Raw genomic sequence first — 21,410 nt, 5'->3', positions numbered from 1 at the left:
CCCTGGGCGCTAGCTCCGCCCCCAGCCTCCGGGCGACAACGGCTCGGTCTGGCCCCGCCCCCTACCTAAATCTGGCCTTTCGGCGGCCTCGGCTCGGCCCCGCCCCCTCCCTCCCCGCCCTCTGCTTATTCACACCCCGCCACGGTCTACGGCCCTTTGGCCACGCCCCCCACCTTTGCCTCGCCCCCATCCGCCCAGTCTCCCGTCGGCCTGGCCTCGGCCACTCCCCGGCCCCCCAACCCGGCACCCCGCCGTCTCCAGAGTGGCCTCGGCTCAGGCTCCGCCCCTGCCGCCCAGAGCTCCCCCAGAGGCCCCGCCCCTAGAGGCACCGCCCCGAGGCCCCTCCCGGCGCGGAGACCACCCCCGCCGCCCGCGCCCGGCCCCGCCCGGCGCGGGGACCGCCCTCCGCCCGCGGAGGCGGGGGCCAGGCGCTCGGGGCTCTCTCGGCGGTCCCGGCCGGTCGTCGCTGCCGCGCGGTGATTCCCACGAGCCGCGCGCGCCTCCGCCGGCGGAGATCCCAGACCGCGAGGAGAGCCCAGACGCCCGCGAGGACGCGATGCGAGCCAGGTAGGCGGACGGCCCCCCGGCCCCGCGCCGGGCCTCGCTCCCGCGGTGCCTGCCGGGCTCGGCGGCCGTGCACTCCTCCGGGCACCGATCGCTGCCCGCCGCCTGAGTTCGCCTTGCCGGTGCCCCGCCAGCCCCGCGCGCCTCTCGGAGCCGAGCCGCCCTCGGAGCCCCGCGTGTGTCCGGCTGGTCTGCGTCCCGGCCCCGGAGCTTCCCGGGGCGGCCCTGCCCGGTGGCCTCCGCAGCGGCCAGACGCGAGTCGGGGGTCGCGCTCGGCTCGCGGGGCGGTGGGGCGGGCGCGCGGACCCGGGTTAAACTTGGTGACAATGCATATTTCAACTTTTTCGGAGATGCCTTGTTTGAGGATGGAAGTGAAAGACCCTGTGTTCTGGATGGGCGGTCTGGGGGCGCAGCAGCCGCGTCGGTGACAGCGCCGGCCGGGGGCGTGGGGATGGTTGCGGGAGGCTAGTTGCCGGCTGGGTGGTGTTCCCAGAAAGCCCGCTCCGCCGCGCGATCGGCGGCCGGTAGGTCCCAGCCTTGGAGGCGGGCCGGTGGTGCAGCGGGGCACCGGGCCCGCGCGGGCTTCGCGGGGTGCTGGGCGGGAGAGACGACTCCCTGCGTGCGAAGAGGGGTGTAGAACCTCGCGGATCAGTGGGATGTGAAAAGAAAACCCGGGGCTGCATTTCTTCTGTTCTTTCCACGTTAGTGCCGTAGATTGGGACTGTGTTCTTGATCAGGAGTATAGTAAGTTCAAGTAAGTTTTGTTTTGCTCACAAAAGCAATTTATGCTCTGGGGTGGAAAACATGGAAATAAAGAAAAATACGAAGAGTGAAACAGATAACATCCGTGAGCCAAGAGTTCCTACCAGCCTTTAATATTTACATTCTTGGGGTCACAAACTTGCCGATTTCACCCATAATTAAAGACTGGGCCTCTCTTGCCTAAGTCAAGGTGATACCTTTATGCAACTCTCCCCTCCCCACTTTTCTAAATGAGATTGTTTCTGAGCAGAGTTTGGGCTTTGGGGCCTGGCTCCCTTATCAGCTGGTGGGGAGCCCGGTTTCCACTCACTGGTGGTCTCCTGGTCTTCCGCAGGCCTGAGACAGAGATGGAAGCAGGGAGTCAGCTTAGAACACTGGCTAAGACTGGATTGGCCGCTGCCTGTTCACCCTCCCCTGCGGTTTTGCCTCCTTGCCTTGTAAAAATAAAGGTAATGATTCTCAATCTGCTTCTCGGGCCACCATAAAAATTAATGGGTGGTTGGCAAAGCATTTGACATCCTTGGGTGGACAGCAGCTGTGTACTTGAAGGGGCTAGGGAACATTCTGCTCTTCTGTGTAGCTGTTGTTATCAAATCAAACAGTCGACCTCCCACCTGGCCATCCTGACCAGGAAACAGACTCCAGGAATGTCTGCTGGAGCCTGGAGAATGTTCCTGCTTCTCTGTTCAGTGTAGTCTGTCCAGGACAAGGCCCTCAGAAAATGGGGCCCTTGGAAGCAGCTGGCACTCCGAAATCAACATCTCCATGCTTCACTGCATTTGGGTAGATATGGAGAGGGTGAGGGGCATTGATAATGAAGACTGGCCCCGGGTTGCTCAGGCCTGATGCTTGTCCATCTGTGGAATGCGGAGGCCACGGAAACAGTTAGTTCTGGGAAGACTGGAACGTGAACAGACCTGGCTTCCAGGGATTTGCTTTATGGCTCATTTGTTTACGAAATGAACAATGACCAGTTCAGCTCTGCAGTGCCTGAGAAGCTTCTATGAACCTTACTTTTTTCCTGTTGTCCCAAGATTCAGGCCCCACACTTAAGTGGCCTTTTAAAACAATTAATAGGGATCGTACGATTTGTTAATTTCAGGTAAAACAAGCCCAGGTCGGGAGAGTCCCCCACTGCCTATGCCCCTTGCAGAGAAACTGATGGAAGAGCCTCTTTCTGTAGCAGGACTTGAGGGCTCCACTTTATCATTTGAGTTTTTTTTTTATTGCCCTCCCACCAGCACTTTGATCTGCACAAGGTCTAGTAGCCGATTCCAGCCCAGATACTGGTAGGTTTCCGGAAGGACCCAGGAAGTGGGCTGGACAAGTAGCTGATAAGTGTTCATACCCAGGTTCATTATCTATTAGTATTAAGCCCTTCATTTTCTTCATGTAGGGAAGAAAGGGGAGTCTTCCTGGATTTTCTTTGCTGTTGTTTCCTAACTTGATTTCTGGTTACCCGGCAGCCTGGAATTGTTTTCCTGCCCGCTGCTGGCACAGACTTTTCTTATTCTAATGGCTTCTAGTCTAATAGTAAGATATGCTAATGTGAATGGGGTTTAAGCCCTTGGGTCTTGGGTGGCCGCTTCTGTCTTAAAATCCTCGGATTCGGGCCAGTTAAGTGTGGGAGGTGTGTGTGAGCTGTTCATTTTCCTGGGAAGCAGCCACCTGGCTTCTCTCCAGGTTTCAGGAGAGGCCTTGACCCAAACAAGGTTAAGAGGCACCCAGTTTGGCCCTTGCTGACCTCATCCTTGGCTCCGGGCAAACTTCCCTGGTTCCCTGTTTGTGGTACCAGCCTTGTTTTGACTGAGTGGAACTGCTATTTAGTGAGTGGGCCTTGGGCCAACCATGTGGGCTGCGCTTAGCGTTGTAATTTTCAAATTCAGCACCTGAGTTGGGCCATGTTACGATTTTTCTTCTGAGAGTTGGAGTCAGGCCCCTGGGATATTTCCGAAGGAAGGCCCTGGAGATGGGCACTGGGACCTACTTTGTCCCAAGGTAGCTGCCTGCCAACAAGGAATTGGAAAAGGTCACCAAGCAGCTAAAAAGACTTTACAGGAAGTGCCCTTCTTGGGAGGGGAGCTCCGCCACCCAGCGAGTAATCTCAGCTTCCAGTGAGCTGGCTCTTCAAACAACAGAAGCCCCTCATTCTGCCATCACCCTCTGGAGGAGCGACAGGAAAATAATTCACTGAACACCCACGGAATGATCCAGCTACTTATTCAGGATTCTCCGGGTCGTCTGAGCCTGCTCAGTGGCCCTGAGGGCACCTGGGTGCTACGTAAATGTACCTGATGCCATCTGGAGCAGCATCTCGGGAAAGCGTGTCATGATTCAGCCTTTAGAAGGCAAGGGAATGCAGGAGGCATTTTGGAAAAGAAGGGGGTTGTGATAAGGGCTAAACCACAAAGTAAATGACAGCCTCTGCACTGTGTGTCCGCCAGGTGCACAAATAGCTTCCTAAACCCTCACTGAGTGAGTATGATCGGGAGGGAGTAGAGTGGTGCTGCGCTCACCTAATTGAAGTCAAGATTTGGGGTGTTTTAAGGAGTAGAAATAGGTATCGCTTGTTCAGGGTTTACTGTGTGTACCAGGCCTGGTGTATAATCCTCACCAAAAAAGTTGCATTTTTTCAGGGACTCTGGGAGGGTTTAGGCAGCATCTCCAACATAGTCAGTGCAGTAAGGCTGAAGCTGGCATTTGAGCTCGGATCTGCCTGCCCGGAGCTCTGAATCACATGAACCGGCGTGTGCTGAAGTTACACAAATGACTCTCAATCCTGTGTTTTGGCAGCATTAAGACAGGCGTGAAAATAGAGGGCCTGCTTGCCTTACACAATCAACAAAAAAGCTTGTGCTCTGAAGGTGATGAAATCTTTCAGCCTAGATGCAAGGCAGCCAGTTTGCACCGTGGTTCCTGGGGGCCGTGCCCTCGCCCTGTCTGCTCGGTAGAGCTGGATTTATGTGGGAGTTTGTGATTTTGGAGTTGGGATCCCTCAGGACAGGATTGCCCTTGTACCATGAAAGGAGGGCATTCTGGGAAGATGGGGTCCCAAGAATAAAATCCAGATTATGGGAAGGCTGTTAGGCAAATGTAAGGTAAGGGTTCCGCCTTCCACTTAGCAATCTAGTAAGTGACAGGTGAATGAGATAATTCTTGTCTGCAGGGAACTCTGCCGTGCCTGTTAGCCCAGCTCTTCTGAACAAATTGTAGGCTGCACTTCCTACGAGGGGATTTGGTGGCTGCATTCTTGTTGAGTCACCCTCAGCCCCCTCTGTCCTCCCCCAGCCCCCTGCGTCTTTCCCCAGCCCCAGGAACTGAGGGCAAGCCCTGCCTGTTCTTAGGAGCTGGGACGTGTGCTCCAGGCTGCACGCCTGACCAGAATACATGTCTCCTCTGCTGGCTTCTCCAGCGGGCGAGGTCCCTGAGCTTGTAGGGGGCTGGCAGACCTGTTCTTTGAGAAACAAGGCAGAAAGCCTTGATGTAGCATCTGCCAATTGCCATGGTGTGGTGTAAATACTGCCACTGTGGCAGATTTCCAGCTACCAGTGTTGGGACTGGTGGCATTACTAAATACTTAACTGTGTGGGAGTCGGTAGGAGCTGACTCGGCACCACCTTTCATTGTGCCGAGCCCACCAGGCCGGCCCCCTCGTATAATGGGTGCAACGATTGCACTGCTTCTGCGTGGACGATGTCTGCCTGGAGCTGTGCCGAGAGATCTCGGTGGCATTGTGCAGTCTGGTTCGGCCAGCAGGAGAAGAGCGCTTCCAAACTTCACATTCACACCACCTGGGAGGTTAAAAGAAAAACAACCCTTTGCAGGCCTTTCCCCAGTGAAATCAGAATCCAAATCTCTCAGAGTGGGGTGTAGACATGGGCAGTGTTTTAAAGTCCCCAGTAGAATGGTATTCTCATGTGTAATACCAGGGTTGAACTCCACTGACGTAGGGAATTCGTGTAAGAGGAAAACTGGAGGTGTAGGGCTTTGTAAGGTCTGAGCTTGCTTGCACACATGAACTGGTTATTTTTTCTCTGTCATAATTAGCAGTACAATTATTTTAAAATAAGAGAGCTTCCTTGGGAGGCAGCAAGCACATGATAAGGGGAGCGTCCTCAAACTCTGAGCCAATCTTGTCAGCAGGTCTGGACCAGCCACAGGAGAGCCAGGCCCCTAGGGTGCAGAATCCAAGGGTGCGTCACCCTGCAAGTGGTGCACAAGCAGGTCCTCTCTGCTGGTCGGGAAGGCACCATTATCACTGGAGGTGGGAGCGTGCCTCCGGGTCACCCGGGAAGATGGGACAGGAGGGCCGAGGGGGGGAGGAATAAGGCAGATGCTGGAGGCGGGAGCCACGGCAGGAGGCTGGGGCTGGGGACCAGCAGGACCGTTCTGGATGATGAGTGGTCAGAGAAGTAACAGCTGAAGATTGGGGCCCCCTAGGTTTAGCTTATTAGACCCGCATGATTGTGGTGGGAAGCTTCAAGAACAGAGAACACGGAGCATAGGCCGCTGAGAACAAAGTTAGTGATAACAGAAATAGGACTGTCATTTGAGGGTGTGGTGACGGGGGAGGGGTCTCAGGTTTGCGTCAAAGGGGATGCTGGGGCCAGAGAGGCCTGGGGAGGGGGGCTGGCATGCGTGAACAGGAGATCCCGGGGTGCTGGGAGGGAAAGAGATGGGTGTGAGTGGCTGTCGTGGGGGTGGGGATGGTTAAAAGACTTCCCCTAATGTTTTTGCAGGTGGTACACGTGCCAGCTGGGGGACTCTTGTCCCTAAGGCCCAGCTAAGGCTCTTTTCTCAGAAAACCTTCCCTGACTCCCTGAGGTCAAGGCTGGCCACTGCTTCCTCACTTGCCCTTTACCCAGACAGGGTGCCACTGGGTGCGGGGCTGCCTCCCACCTCCTTGTCCTCAGTGCAGGGACCTGTCCCAAGATCAAAGGAACTGGCAGGTGGAGAGAGGGGATGGCCCAGGTGAAAACTTGGGGTGGTGACTTACCCTGTAACCACATAGCTACAACGCGAATACTCTTTCCTTAACATCTTAACTGTTTAACCTAGAATGTGTGACGGAAGTAATCTCCTGCTTTAGGAATTCTGACTTATGAATAATAGTCAGCTTACTTATAAATGCTGTCAGGTGACCATTCTCTGCCATTTCATGTTTCATTCAGCTAGGCCTACCCTGTCTTTGTTTACTCGTTTTACACTACTTTCCTTTTTGAGAGGATTTGAAATTTTAATTGGTTTCAGATACAAAGAAGTGGAATGTCCTAAAAATGCACATACAGTTAAATTTCTTTAAATTACCCTAAGAATTGTAGCTTTGACAAGTGGTATGAAGTATTTTATGTACCCCTTGCATAAATGGAAAGTAAAGGTACCATGTTCATATGTAACTGGAAATAATGGTGGTTAGAGTTGATGTATATATGTAAATAATTCAGGTAAAGCGTGGGGCCGGGCCCCTCATTAGGCTAGAGCAACTCGGGAGGTGGTGTTGACGGGGGTGGGGGTGGGGTGGTGATGAAGGCATAGTCTGCTGTTGTCTCATCTCACTCTTCCTCCCCATCAGAAGAAGTTGTTAATTAAAAAATATATTTCCCTTTGTGGTTTCAGAAATCAGCGTTTAAGATGTTTACAGGGGAAAGCGCTACTCTGGTTTCATACTGGTTGGCAGCCATTAGATATTTCACCCATACGACGCTGGACTGGGACACCAAAATTAGCAATTTTGGTAACATTTCGTGCCCATGTCAGAGGATGCCGGCCCTGTGTGGGCTCCCAGGAGGTCGGTCTCTGGGCATCAAAAATGAATTCCCTGGAATTTACTTAGTACACATGTTTTGCTTATATTTTATTAGAAACACCTAATGTTTCAGGACTGTTCAGTTGTGGAAGTCTGTTCACAGAGACATCCCGGCATCTGTTCAGTGAAGAACCTCAGCTGCACAATCGGGCTGCGGCTGACAGTGCTGGGCTCAGGCCTGGGGAGGGAGGTGGCTGCCAGGAAGGAGCCCATTTTCTCCAGGTGTGAACCTGGGATTTGTCTGTCTCTTCACTCACATTTTATTTTTAAATAGTTCAAGAACCTGAGCAATTCCAGGTTTTAGGTAATTTGACATTTAGATGCTGACCTCTCAGAACCATAGTTACTGTTCGGGGACACACACACCTGAGATACTCACGTGCACCTTTCGACATAGGAATCGTTCCTGTGGCCTCACGTGTCTTTGGCGGGGGGGCTTACCCTCTGTGTCAGGCACTGTGCCTGGAGTCTTCTGCAAATGGCTGTTTTCTGTCAAATATGAAACAGCCCGATTTGCACAACTGTGATTCAAGGAAAATCCTTGTTCTTCTAACATTGTTTTTTGTACCTAAGCCACTGTCAGGTGACAGAAACAGCTGACATTCAGTTTCCACAAACTGGAGGAGGGAAGTCTCTTATTTCAGTGGAGTCCGCCAGTGGCTCTTTGGGACTTTTTTATCTCAGGAGACATACGATTCCCAGTCCCATACTCCTGACCGTGTTTGAATCTTGGGCTTCTGTTTGTTTCAAGTTGTGACCTGGGACAGGTTTTGGACCGCTAGGAGGCTGGCACTCTTATCTGTAAAATGGGAATGGGGTAAAACCTGGCTCCTGCAGAGATGTGGATTTTACTGCATCATCCCCCTGCCTCGGGCTTTGAGCCCCATACCTATCCTGGGGAGTTCTCCGTGACTGTGGCCTCTTTGGAGTCTTGCTTGCACCATGGATTTTTCTGAAATATTGAGTTAACAGAGACTTCTTTGTGACATTTCACCATTTGAATTTAACAGGAGTGTGGGGGTTGATATTTTTAGGTGTTTGATCTGACTTTTAAAAAGCATACAGGCAACACTACTGGCATGATGTGTTGGTAAGTGTCTAAATAAGGACTAGGACCCCCGTCCTTGCCCCAGGCCTCCACCGGCAACCTGGCTGGTAGCCTGGTGGAACTAGCAGCCAGCTGCCGGAGGCCTCTGGGCCTGGGACCTGCCCTGCCTACCTTGGGGGATGGAGGTGGGAAGCATCTTGAATTCAGTGTAAGTACTTTCTAGATGCACAAACTGTTTGGGGAACAGTTTCTTGTGGTTCTTCTTTCTTTTCTTTATAAAACCCTTTCCACTTAAGTTTTTCTTAATTACTTAGGTAGTTGCTTGTTATTTTAGAAACATTAGAAAATGCTAAAGGAGAAAAATACTCGCATCAGTGGAAGCCTGCCACTCATGAGAACCACTCTGGACACTTTTCTGTGCGTGTTTCAGGTATGTTCGCACGTAAATGTAGACCTCCCAAACCAAACCAAATGGTAGAGTGGGAGGTGTCTTATTCACTGAGTACCTGACACACCGAGGTAGTAATTCTTTAGTAAGTATTTATCAAGTCACTGCTATGCTTTTTCAGAACTGTTTTTTGTATAAAATTGTTGATATATTTTATGATCAGTGAGTACAGATTTGCATCTTCAAATTTACTGTCAGATTTTTATGGGGATGCACCCTGTTTGAACTCGTCCTTGTCTATGGACAGATTCTAGTTACTTTGAAATTATAAACAGCACTGCAGTGAACATCTTGATACATGGCATCTTTCAGTAGATGTAAGTTCCTCCTTCAAGTGAATCTTTAACTTTTATTGTGCTCAAAGTCTATGAAGAATTTCTAATTATATTAATTGTTAGGCAAAAGTATTGTCACTGCTCAGGAAAGTACCTGTAAGCTGGAGTGACACTGGAGAGAGTTCCTGTATTTTCTGTATACATTTAGTGCACTTTAAGAGTAGTCTCAGACTTGCTGGCACCCCTCTGGGGGGATCGAATTCTGATTGGCCAAATCCTGCATTGTGAGCTTTGGGGTAGGGGCTTGGAAGTGCACCTCTTGATTTTAGGATGCACATGGATGTGCCAGTTCCAGAAACATGAACACATGGGGGCAAACCTTGTCTCATAGGACACAGGAGGTATTTCTGCTGGGAGGTCTTCAGCACCCACCCCCTCCTAGAAAAGGATGGGTGTGATTTCCATGCATTCAGCTTCAAAAACTGTCACCAGAAGCTCCCCTGGGGCTGGGTCCTTGCAGGTGTCTGGAGAGGTCTGTGGGGGCTGCAGTGTGATCCGGCACACGACTGTAACACAGACTTGACTTTCTGGGCCTCCAGGTTCAGTGAGAGGAGAAAGTGCTTGATCCCTCCCGATGATAAGGCCGGACCTGTGGTTCCTGACCATGGCCTGGCATCACAGGACTCTTCATTGAGGCAGGAGAGGACAACTAAACTACAGACAGAACGTTTCTTGGCCTGTGTCCTGAGCATGGTTTTGCACAGGGGCCTGGCTGGCTGCCCCTGTGGTGTTGGCACCTGCAGTGTCTGTGAGTCACCATCCCCCTGGTCACACCAGGCAGCACTTCGGGGGCTGCCAGCAGGGCAGGAGAGCCTCTTTCTCTGGTTATGCATTTGGATGCCAGCCCACCTCCCGGTATGGGGGGCGGGGACCCCCTGGATGGGCCCTGAGAGCGAGCCCCTGCGTGACCCTCTGGGACGCTGTCCTGGCCCTCTTCTCTCTTCCTGGTCAGCTCCCGTTTGCCTTGGCCTCCTCATTCCCTTACTCATGCTGAGCCTGCTGCGTGCCAGCTGGAGGGTGGACAGACCGCCAGAGGCAGCCTGTCTGGGGACGGGGTTGCCAGTCCACGAGGAGATGAGGTCTGGGGTCACAGGAAGCATGGGGGTTCAGGACAGGCTCCCCAGAGAAGCCGCACATGTGGGGACTGGAGGTGGCGGCTGGTTGGGTGAGTGCCAGGAGCCAGAAGAGGTAACAGCTTTCTGGAGGCACCTGGGGTGAGGGGATGCAGGTGCCCGGAGCCAATGGGTCCTGCTGGGCTTCAGTCAGCTTTGAACTTTTATCCCAGGATGCCTGGAAGACTTGAATAAACACATGAGCATGACTTGAAAGGGACCGGAGGTGGCCTGACACCCACGCCTCCACCTGAGTCCCCTGCTCACAGCCTTGACAGCCCTGCAGCCACGTTGGGCTCCCCCCCTGGGGCTCTGTGCCCCACAGAGCTGCTCCCTGCCAGCCTGTTCTGGGAGTCTCATAAAATCATCTGATTAGATGACCACTCTGTCCAGTTTTAAGAGTTATGCTTATTACAAAAAATGACACTAAGGAAACTAAGACAACTGTCAGATTATTGAAAGCGTTTTTGTATTCCAGAAAGGAAAAAGTATTTATGAATCAGAGATTTTCCAGTTAGAACATCCAAGGGACCCAGGGTGACAGATGGGGGCCCCTTGTCCCTCGTCAGTTGAGTGTCTGCCCCTCTTTGAATGTGGCTGTCCCAGGCCATGGCATGTCCGTGGCAGGATGAGGACGTGTCACCTTCCAAGACTCCGTAGGCTGGGCAGGTATTCCCCTTTGAAAGCCCCTTCTCGGGCCCATTCAAGCCGCTGGGAGGTTGCGGCTTTGCTGGCCACCCAGTGGATTTCTGTGTTTAACCCACATTAACCTGGCTAATCCCCTTTCTACCTCTGGGGAAACTTCAGTAGAACCTTCTGCTCTAGGAGGACAGCCCCCTGTCCCCAGCAAGCTCAGAGCAAAACCATTCCTTTTTCAAGGTTAAAAGGACAAAACTACAAGCTAGAAAGTAACGTCATAAACATCGCTGTTTTGTCATTAGTGGAATCATCAAGAAATGGGCTCATTACTAAACTGGGAATCTGATTATTATTCTGGGAAAAGCAAGATTATTTTGATGGGCAGGAAAATGGAAAGAAGAGCAGCGATTCCTTTGGGGAGTGCTGTGTGGGAAGGCCACGGGCAGAAGGTGAGGAACGCATTCAGGACAAAATGCCGATTTGTGGCTTAGCAGCTGATTGTAAACTAGCAGACACTTGAGTGTGTGTGACTTTGAATATGTCAGGCTGTTTGTGGTGGTCCTTTGCCTTCCAGTTTTCCCGCTGGGAATTGCAAACAGGCAACTCCTAAGGCTTGCAAACAGGGCTGGGAGGGAGTGTGCAGAAATGACAGTTGTTTGGATGCGAAAATGGGCAGGCGAGGTTCGGGATGGTCTCTCCTGCCCTCCCCAATCCCCTCCATTCTCTTTAACAAGACAAAGTAAACTGTACATTTGAAGTGCTTTGGAAGAACAGAGGAGAAACAAGTGTAGCCAGTATTTGTCAGGCACCTTACGGGCCATCACATATGAGGGTCTGCCACGTACTAGGCCAGTGGGGTGAGTGGGATTTTTCACATCTTATGATGAATCTGAATCCTAGAGGATATTACTGTGTCCGTGGACACAGCAACGAGCACCCGAATGTACCAGGAGCTAAATGTAAACGTAGTGTTTATACCTGGAAGTTAACAGAGGGGGTTCTTTACCCAAAAACTTGAATGCAGGCATCACCACTGTGGATTCATGGACTGCTCACTGGGAAGTGAATAGACCCGACCGTCAGCAAGGCAGGATTACATCGCTTTCTAATATCAGTGATTTTGGGGGTCATTGAAAATCACCCCAAAGCAGGCATTTCACTGAAGGGCACGCATTCGTGAGCATTTCTGGGATGGGCCCTGCCATAGGGTAACACATTTGGACTGCATGCCGCATGCCACCCACCGCCCACCTCCTGCCACACTCATCTTAGACACCAATCTCCATTTTATACCAACTGTCTCACATCCTTGAGGGTGTCTGTGCCGTTGACTGCCTTATCTTCCTTTGAATTAAAAGGATACTCAGCAATTTGGGAAATAAATTTTCATTGACTTTAGATAATCCTGGTATCAAACTAATGTAAACAAGGCCTTTCTGGAAAGGGAGTAAAAACACTGCTTCATGGAGCGAACGTTACACTGATATTAGAAGTATTAGAAAACAACGTAATCCTTCCTTGCTGACAGTCGGGAGATGCATCCCTCTCCTACGGATTCTTGTTGGGCGTCCCTGCGTAACGCAGATATGATGCTTGCGGTCCTGGCAGAGGCTGGGGGCTGGGGACACATGCCAGGCAGTGTGTTCACTTCACCTGCACGCTCCTCAGGGCCCAGGACAGGAGGGACTCACCATCTCTGTGTAACAGATAGGGGAACCGAGGCACCAGCAGCTTGTCTGAGCCAGGAGTGCAGAAGCCAGGATTTGAGTCCCAGCTGCAGCCATTAACCCTGGTCTGCCCACACTGGATGCCCAGTCCCCCCCAGGGCAGGGAAATCCAGGGGCCCCAGGCCAGGCAGCAGTGGGGGCTGTGCTGTGGGGAGGCAGGAAGGCAAGGTCCCGGGTGAGGTGAGGATGGGCAGGGCACGGCCAGGTGGCTAGCCTGAGGGGCCTGAGTCCACAGCACCGGCGGGGTCCAAGCCTTGAGGATGGAGGTGGGGTCTGGGGACCCTGTTTAGCCATCGTCCTCCCACTGTGCCCTCACATCTGGCACACACCTTTGAGCCCGTGTTGACATGTGGCGCTGTGGGCACGAAGCTGTCATTGCCGAGGTCTGTGCCACGTGAGGCATGTGCAGGACACGTAGTCAAGATAAATAACCTAGAATCACGGATCCTTAGCCCTGAGACGTTTGAGAGGGAAATCTTTCTAAGAAGCCTGCCCTCAAATACCTCCTCCTGTTTGGTGGTGCTTTCTCTTAGCCATTGCGAGTCCGTCTAAGGACCGGTGCCCTTTGGGAAACTCCCCGCCCAGAGGGTAGAGGCCCCTTGGCCTTCCCGCTGCCCCCGGGGGAGCCTTCCCTCCTTTGGCGGTGCTGCCACGAGGGTGTGGAAACGGGTTGACCGCACATTCCCGATCTCGGCCCTTTGCATGTTAGAACCCAGGGACTGTTTGGGAGCAGCATTCCTAGAACTCTGCCGTGTGTGGGGACCCGGTGACTGCAGCTGTGTTGCCATGACCAGGGCTCCAGTCACCTGATGAGGACCCGGGCATCAGCCTGGTATTTTAATGCCCTGTATGACCCAAGAGGCATTCTTCTAAGTACTTACTTGTTTACCTTTCTGTTTTTTCCTCTCCTTCTTAATTTCTATTTAACTTCTGATACAACCACCCTGGGGCCAAGAGGTGTCCCATGCAGTTCTCTTCCTCAGGGACTTTCTGAGGTTTCCGGGATGTGTCCCATGGTCGGGAGCTTTTCTCGGACACTTGCACAGCAGGTGCATTTTCTCCAGGCATGGGGCTCGATGCAGACCGGTTAAGTGCAGCCCATTGAGATGTGGTTTATGTTGTGTGCCATGTGCTGTCTGGGCACTCACTGTTGGGTCTCCATACTGGGCTCATGTTTTCCGATGTAAGTGTGGTTTTGTCGTTTTCTCTGCAACACTAACAGTTTTTTCTCACGTGTTCGTGGTTCTTTCAGCATGGCAGTTGGATCTGTTTGTCAGTCTACAGTTTTGTCAATGTCAAAATGCTTGTTTGTGTGTATTTGGGGTTTCTGGTCCTGTTTTCTGATGCTGACCTTCATTGTCAGCCTTCCTGGGTCATTTTGTTTAGATTTATCTCACGCAGTGTATGAGTGGCTCTTATCACTGGAGGAAGCCCCCTTCTAGATGGTACCGCAGCTTCCCTAGCAGGGAGAGCTTCTCGGGGGCCGGCACCTGCACCCCTCCCCTCCCAGGGTCCAGCGGCACGCTGCTCACCAGGTTTAATCATGTGTTGTGGAATCTGTCAACCCTGTGGCCATCTTTTGTTGCGTCGGATATCTCAGGTGGTTTTCGCAGTCTTGTGTGTGTGTGGTTTTGCTTCTGTATGTTGAATGCTTCCATCTGCAGGTGACTCAGATGTAGTGAGAATGTAGGTCCCACCCCTCGCAGTGCTTGGAGTCTGCTCTGTATTTGGGAGGTTGTGTGTTGATTGCATGTACTGGTGGGTTTCTGTGGGACCCCACACAGTCGTGACGTCCCGTGTGTGCTGACATTAGCTTGAGTGGTGTGACTCTGGGACCCCAGCCCCTGCTTGAGAGTCTGACCTCCACCCCATTCTTTCCGCTCATTCATTCGTTCCCTCAGCGCATTCATGTGCTGGTGGCTCGGCGTGCTGGACAAGGTTCAGTCATGGCCTTTGCCCTTTACTGAGAACTGAAATACAGTCTGACCACATTTCTTCCTGGCCTGTAGACTTCCAAAGCCTTCTGGTTTTACTGAGTAAACCTAGGCTTTTCAGCGTGGCATGCCTCGGCGCTGGCGGGCTGGCCTTCGAGCCACTTCGTCTCTAGCCTGCCCTTCCTTCATCCTGACCAGACCCCAAGATTGCACGGTGCTCCCAGTCGTGCCTGCACCCCTCCTGCCTCCTTATCCTCAAGGCGCATCTCTATACCTCAGGGACCTTCTTGTTCTCCTTGCATATTGCTCAGGTCCCTCCCCTAGAGAGTCCCTTGGTCTGGGGCTAGGGCCCCTGCATCTCTAATGTAAAAGCACCTTAAGGTGACTACCTGGTAAAGACTGAAAATCACCATGTTAATGTGACCCCCATCCCCCCATGGGAATACGTGTCTTGAGTGGTATCATTCCCAAGATGATAGTTTTTCTAAATGTTTGGTGTGCTGAAATCTTTATATTGTTAAGAATAATAAGCGCTTTTGTAATGATTCGCAGTACCACAGACACGTAGAAAGTGAGGAAGGAGTCGCTCCTCTCCGGCTGGAGTGGGCTGTCTCCAGGGCCGATGCCACGGGTTGCGCCGGATTCTTCTGCAGGCCTGTACTGCTCAGGTTCCCGTCTATTCCCAAGTGGGGTTTGGGTATGGTTTCCTTTTTTGTTTCTTAGCTTTGGGACTCAGGGTCACCTTTTCGCCTTGTAAAACAGTTGGAGAGGGATTTTTTTTTTACACTGCTTTAGATGTCTCGTGGGGTACTAGGCCCAAATCGAAAGGCGCTAGGCATGTGTGTGGCTGCAGGATGTTGCCAGACACACATTTCTTTAGAAACTAAATGAAGAAAAAAATAATAGACTAGTGTATGTGACTTCCCTCTCTTTTTAAAGTCTGTATTTATCTATAATGGTGGTTAAAAACATAAAATTTACCATCTTAAATAGTTTTTAAGCACATTGTTCATTGGTATAGTGTATTCATGTTGTTGTGCAACAGAATTTCTGAACTTCATCTTGCAAAGCTGAAACTTAACAATTAAAAGCACCGCTCCCCAGGCCCCCTCTCCCCAGCCCCTTGCAACCACCGTTCTATTTTCTGTCTCCACATTAGGCTGTCTTAAGTCCATCACACAAATGGAATCACACAGCGTTTGTCCCCTCATGTCTTAAGTCACTTCACTTAACATCATGTCCTCAGGGCTCATCCCGTCGTGCCATGTGGCAGGATTGCCCTCCCTTCAAGGTGGAGTAATGTTCCATTGTGTGGATGGACCACATCATGTTTATCCAGTCATCCGTCCAGAGCCATGTGGGTTGCACTTCTTGGCTATTGTGCCTAATGCTGCTTGTGAACACAGGGGTGCAAATATCCCCCTGAGACCCTGCTTTCTGTTCTTCTGGGTACATTCCCAGCGGTGGGCTTGTTGGGTCATATGGTTAGTTCTGTTTTTAATTTTTGAGGAACGGCTACTGGTTTCCACAGTGTTGTACCCTTTGACATTCTCACCAACAGTGTATAAGGGTTCCAATTTCTCCGCAACTTTGCCAACAGTTTGTATTTTCTGTTTGTTTTTGATAGGAGCCACCCTCATGGGTATGAGGTGGTATAAAGTGATTTGCATTTAATGATTACTTATGTTAAGCATCTTTTCATGTTTGCTGGCCGGCTCGCTCTTTCTAAACATGTATAGACTTAGGTTTTCTATAGTGTTTTTCATGAACCTTTTGTTTTACTTTATAGGTACAAAAACTATTTGTGGTGAAAATGAAAACTCCAGCAAATTGTTTTAGATATTGTGGGTTTTCTCCCATTACACATATTTTTGGGATGCTTATTCCTGAATAGACCGTTAAGGATGCGATCCTTTGTGAAAGTGGGAACAAGCCCCCCCCCCCCCCCCGGCTGTACTCCCAGAAAGCCACCTTCACCCTTGCAGATTGTTTATAAAGATTTGATGTGGTTAAAGTCCTTTGTGATAAATAACATAAAACACACCTGTCATGCTACAGACCTGAAATCTGAGCAGAGAAGCTGCCTGGGACTCTAAAGGTTGTCCGTTGATTTCTTCTTCTGTTTGTTTATGAGTAATCTGTGCTTATTATAGACTTAGAAAATACAGCCTGTAGAAGAAAGTAAGTCAGCTGACTACCTATAATTTCATTACCGTGGCATAAATCACATGGACATTATTTCAGAAAAGGGGTCATTCGTGCTCAGTTTTGCAAACTGCTTTCATTCAGCAGTTGCTGGGAGCAGCCTTCGCTGGCCGCACTCCTGTCGCCTACACACCACCCCACTGCTTAGCCAGCCCTGCCAGGTGCGACGCCTCTGGGATTGTTTGCGAATCATGGCCGCACAAGTGGATCTGAAGCACCAGTTCCTGCGTCCTCCCAGTTCTAACTCCTCCCACCCCCAGCATCCCCAGCCAGAATAAACAGCTTCACCAGCAGAAGCATCTCCAGTGCTTTATTGTGAACTCAAGCCTTCGAGGCACTGCTGACCACCTCTGTGTGACAGGCACCAGTCTAAAAGCCATTGCTCTTTATGGGGAAGAAATGCATGTTTTAGATCCTCTTGGACAGACAGCGAAAGCCTTCTCTCACTTCCCTCAGCCTTCCTCCCCTTTCTGAAGCCTGGGTTTGGGGGCTTTAGGTGGCACTGCTTGCACAGTGCAAGCCCACTGTGAAGTGTTACCCCAGGTCTAATTTGATGGGTGTGGTTTGGAAACTTGGCCTGAACCTTCCAGAAGGAATCTTTTCACCTCTCTCAGGGGGTTAGCTCCTTGCCAGCCTGGGGAAAGCTCATTTAGAGATCCAGAGAGCCATGAACTTGATCTCACATTGCTGTCCCCTAAAATGCTGCATTGGGGAGAGTGGGAGGGGTGAGTCATCCTGTGTTCACACAGCCCTCAGCCAACAGTGGTACCCCTGAACCACAACTTTGGGTGTGCTGGGCCCCTAAGAGCCCAAAGCACCTGAAATCTTTAACTTGACTCAGCCCAGAGGCTCCTGCCTTGGAGATGGTCTGGCCCTGTGCTCGGCCACACAGGGCAGCCCCAGGTGCTTGGGAGGCTGGGGGCTCAGTTCCCGGGCTGCATGGACCAGCTTTCTTCAGAAAAACAAGTGATGCATTGCTAGGCACAACTTCCTGGGCTTCTCTCTACTTCCTCCTGCCCCTCAGTGCCCTTTCTGTTCTTAGGCTGGTGTTGGGGGGCTTTTTGGCCAATGATGGGAGCAGGGGGAGACATTAGGTGGATCTGAGCCAGTCAGTGTGCCCACACTGGGATGCAGTCCTGCCTGGATGTGACACCTGGCGATTTGCAAAGGGGATAATCATAAAACTTGCGTGATCACAGGCGTGTGTGCCTGCTCCCAGAAGCCCAGGGCCGCTTCGCCCTGGCCAGTAACTGCCCTTTCCTACAAAGCCAAGCATGGTGAGCCCTGCCTGCCCTGCTCTGGGCCAGCATGCAGGCCATCTCTTCCCATCAGCAAGGTCTTTGTTCTTTCCCAGAGCAGACACTTAGAGATGGGCTGCTCTCTAGCCAGAGAGAGAGAGCTGGCTTCTCAGCACAAAGCCAGATCATCTTTCGGCCAGGTGGACCTGAGAAGGCAGGTGGCAGAGTGGTGGGGACAATGAGCCCATTTATACTCTGTTCTGAAATTCCGGGTCCAGAACATCAGCTTGGGAGTGGGGCATCAGCTGGTGGGGTGGTGGGGTGGTGGCCGAGGGCCCCGCTAATCCTGTTAATGACGCACACTTGACGTGTGGAAGGCGGGATGAAGTTGTCCCCTCCAAAGATGGCTGATTAAGGTGTGTCCAGAAAATACCTGCCCACAGTGAGGCACCTGCCCCTATACATGTTTTCTGCTCACATGGCGAGTCGGTGCAGGGGGCGAGCACCCTACGCCCAGGCCTAGGCAGGTCGCCAAGCTCACATTCAGGCATGGACTTTGTATCCTAGGCGAGAAGGCTTTCTTCAGGGACCCAGAATGAGGAGAGTGTGTGGAGGGGTTCTGTCTTCCAGCCCGGTGTTTCTCAAATCCTACATGCTCAGAATCACCTGGGGAATCTTGTGAAAATGCAGGTTCTGACCCTGAAGAGCTGGTGTGGGTGCATTTCTGACCAGCTCCCTAATGACATGAAAAGGTGAGGACCACACTTTGAGTAGCAGTGGGCTTTGTGATCAGCAGAGACTCCGTCTGGGCTGATGGCTGGGTAGCCTCCAGGAGCAGTGGGGATCCTGCTCAGAAAGGGCCAAGGGGGTTACAGGTGGAAGGAGCAGTAGAGTGGGAGCATCCTTTGTGGCCTCTGTGTGCACCCACACGTGTGGTCCCCTCATTTGAGAATAAGAACTGCGCGTGCTTATGCAGTGCCCACTGTGGACCTGGTGCTGTTCTGAGCACTTCACACACATTATTTGCTCCCCACGGCAGCTCTTGGGAGATGGGCCCAGTTTCTCCCCCTTTCCAGAGGTGAGGGAAGGTCTGTTACCTGCTCAAGGCCCCACTGGCAGGAAAGCATGGGAGCCGGGCCCCTGACCCCTGGCAGCCCGAAGATGTTTACACTCATGCATCAAACCGGAGCCTGCAGAGCCTGCATTAGGTGAGCACCCGAGGCCTGTGACCTGCTGGTGTCCCCTTTTCTAAGAGATGAGTGTGGGTGCCCATAGGGCTTGTGTGACGTGATGTAGAGCCGGGACGGCTACTTTGGTGTCCTGACGGCACCGGGGGCCGCTTCAATGCTGTGGGCTTTCCAGAAGGTTCTTCTCCTCACCATTCTTTGCTTCTCAAAACCAGGCATGCAGATCTCCAACTCTGACTGAGACTCACAGCACATTTCAGCTAAAAACCACATTCCCAACCCAGCTTTAAAAGAAACTCCTCCAAATTCCTTCCGTGCTTAAGGTATGTTAGAGAAAGCACATTTTCTGGTCTTTTCCTCAGTAGGAACAGGCTGTGCGGTTTGTGGAGGGTTTTTCTAGAGACGGGCTGGTTTGTAGGGTGTGGACTTGCAGGGGTCTTTATTCCTTGTGTCCCTCCTTCCCTTTAAAGACTCGCCTGGCTGTGGGGCAGGAGCGCAGAGAGCAGGGTGCTGCTGTCGCTGTGGGCCTCTCGCGGCTGCCCTGCTGCTGCCCGAGGCGGCTGCGTCCCACCCCGGTGACCCGTTTGTTCTCGTGTTTCCTCCCTCCACCTGGAGAAGCACTTCATCCACTCATCCACTCAACAAGTATCTGAGAGCCAGTGCAGGGTGTGAAGGGGCTTGAAAGGTGCAGGGTCCCGGGCACCATGGACCGGACACTTTCCCTTATGCCCCATAAATGCCTGAGGCCGAGCTGGCATACGCGCGGGCCGTTTGTGCCCACTGACCAGCGCTGACCAGTGGGGGGATCTCGGGTTGGGCTCCTTCCCTGGTGCAGACGTCATGTCTCTTGTAAGCCGGCATAGAAACTTCTTTTGTTAAGTGATATTGGCATGATTGAATCAATGCTGCAGAGCCAAACAGGATGTGGTCTGGGTGACTCCCAACTTCCAGCAATCGATGGTTCTTGTTTTCAATTTCCTCAAGAGGTAAACCGCACCCCCCCTCACCAACCCCAGAGCACTTCCAGGCCCTGGAGGGGAGCCCTGGACTCAGGAAGAGGGGCCGAGCTCTGCAGGGTCCATCACCCCCGCCTTTAATTGCAGGGGGAAGGTAAACCTGGAGGCCTTTGAATTTGCTTTGGCAAGGAGAGAGAGCGGATTTCCAGGTGGGGCTGGTCTGTTTCTTTGCAGGGCAAGGTGAGGGGGGCAGTGGCTTTTTCCAAGTCCCCACAGTGTGCTGGATGCCTGTCCACTATTCCCTGGTATGCTGGGGCGTCAGGCCATGTGGTCCCTAAATCTTGAATAGATACAAATAATACTTGAAAATATTGGGAATGAATAGAAAATTACAAAAAAGGTGAACACTTGTATAGACTTCTAGCCCTACCCTGGCCAAGAAGTGGAACTTTACCTTTGACTTTGAGGTCCTGATGCGTCTCCCCAATCCCAGTGCCCTCTCACCCCCCCTCCACCAGATGTGTCTTTATATAGGTACCATAGCATTGAAGGTAGCCCCTACCCTGAATTTTTGTTTTTGTGATTTGCCTTGTATTTGTAGTTGGGCTGTGTAGCCAGTAAACACTGTGTCCTTAAGCACTGCCCTTTGTTTTTGGTGTTTTTCACATTTCTGCTCATGGAACAACGCACTGTCTGTGGCTGGCCAACCTTGACATGGTCCCCAGTGACCCCCACCTCCTGGTATTCATACCCTTGTGTGCCCCCTCTCCTTGGCGTGGCTGCCTGGAAACCTGCTTCTAATAGAATTCATCCAAAGTGAAATCCAAAGTGATGGTGTCACTTCCGTGATGAGATTATGTAAGATTATAACTTCCGTCTTGATAATGGACTTTCTCTTTTGCTGACTTGGACGAAGCAAGCTGCCATATCAAGAGGCCCACGGGGCAGGGAGCCGAGGTCCTCAGTCTCACAGCCGCAAGCGACTGAATGTTGCCGGCACGCATCTGAGCATGGAAGGCCATCCTTCCCCAGTCGAGCTTTTGGATGAGATCCCAGCCCTGGTCTGAGGTCTTGGTTGCAGCCTGAAGTAGGTCCCTGAGGTTACGGACTTTTACTGCAGTGTGGTTTTCTGTTGTTGTGTGCTAGCATCTCAGTTTATCTATTCCTTCATTCTCTAGGACCACAGCTTGCTGACAAACTGCACCTGCTGTGCTGTGTGCCTGTGCCCCCCTGGGGATAAGTCCAGCAGTGAGGCGGTGGTGTCCAGCTTCACTGTCCACGGGCAGCGCTCCAGCGCCCAGATCGTTGCACATCCCCGCCCTTGCTTGGTGCTGTCGGACTTCCCATTTTGGAAAAAGGTCTGGTGGATGTGAGAGGACATCTGATGTGTTTTTAATGTATGCTTTCCTTTTTCTTCTCCCTGCTAGTTTATAGGTCTTTTACTAGAGA

General features: G+C 51.9%; 1 protein-coding gene across 2 annotated transcripts in view; it reads left to right on the top strand.

Moving 5' to 3' along the window:
* The first annotated feature begins 373 nt into the window (after nucleotides 1-373).
* SH3BP4 (SH3 domain binding protein 4) overlaps nucleotides 374-21,410 on the top strand; it is a 79,571-nt gene continuing 58,534 nt past the window's right edge. The window contains exon 1 of one of the 2 annotated variants that reach the window (XM_073217950.1): nucleotides 374-567. The gene's annotated coding sequence lies outside the window, so the exon portion shown is untranslated. Of the gene's footprint in view, nucleotides 568-1,512; nucleotides 1,776-21,410 lie in introns of those variants that run through there. The other variant, XM_073217951.1, reaches the window with a different exon arrangement.

The sequence above is a fragment of the Manis javanica genome, chromosome 12 (genome assembly GCF_040802235.1).
Source record: "Manis javanica isolate MJ-LG chromosome 12, MJ_LKY, whole genome shotgun sequence".
NCBI classification, from domain to species: domain Eukaryota; kingdom Metazoa; phylum Chordata; class Mammalia; order Pholidota; family Manidae; genus Manis; species Manis javanica.
The sequence above is the reverse complement of the archived record's forward strand: the minus strand, read 5'-3'. Positions and strand labels throughout refer to the sequence as shown.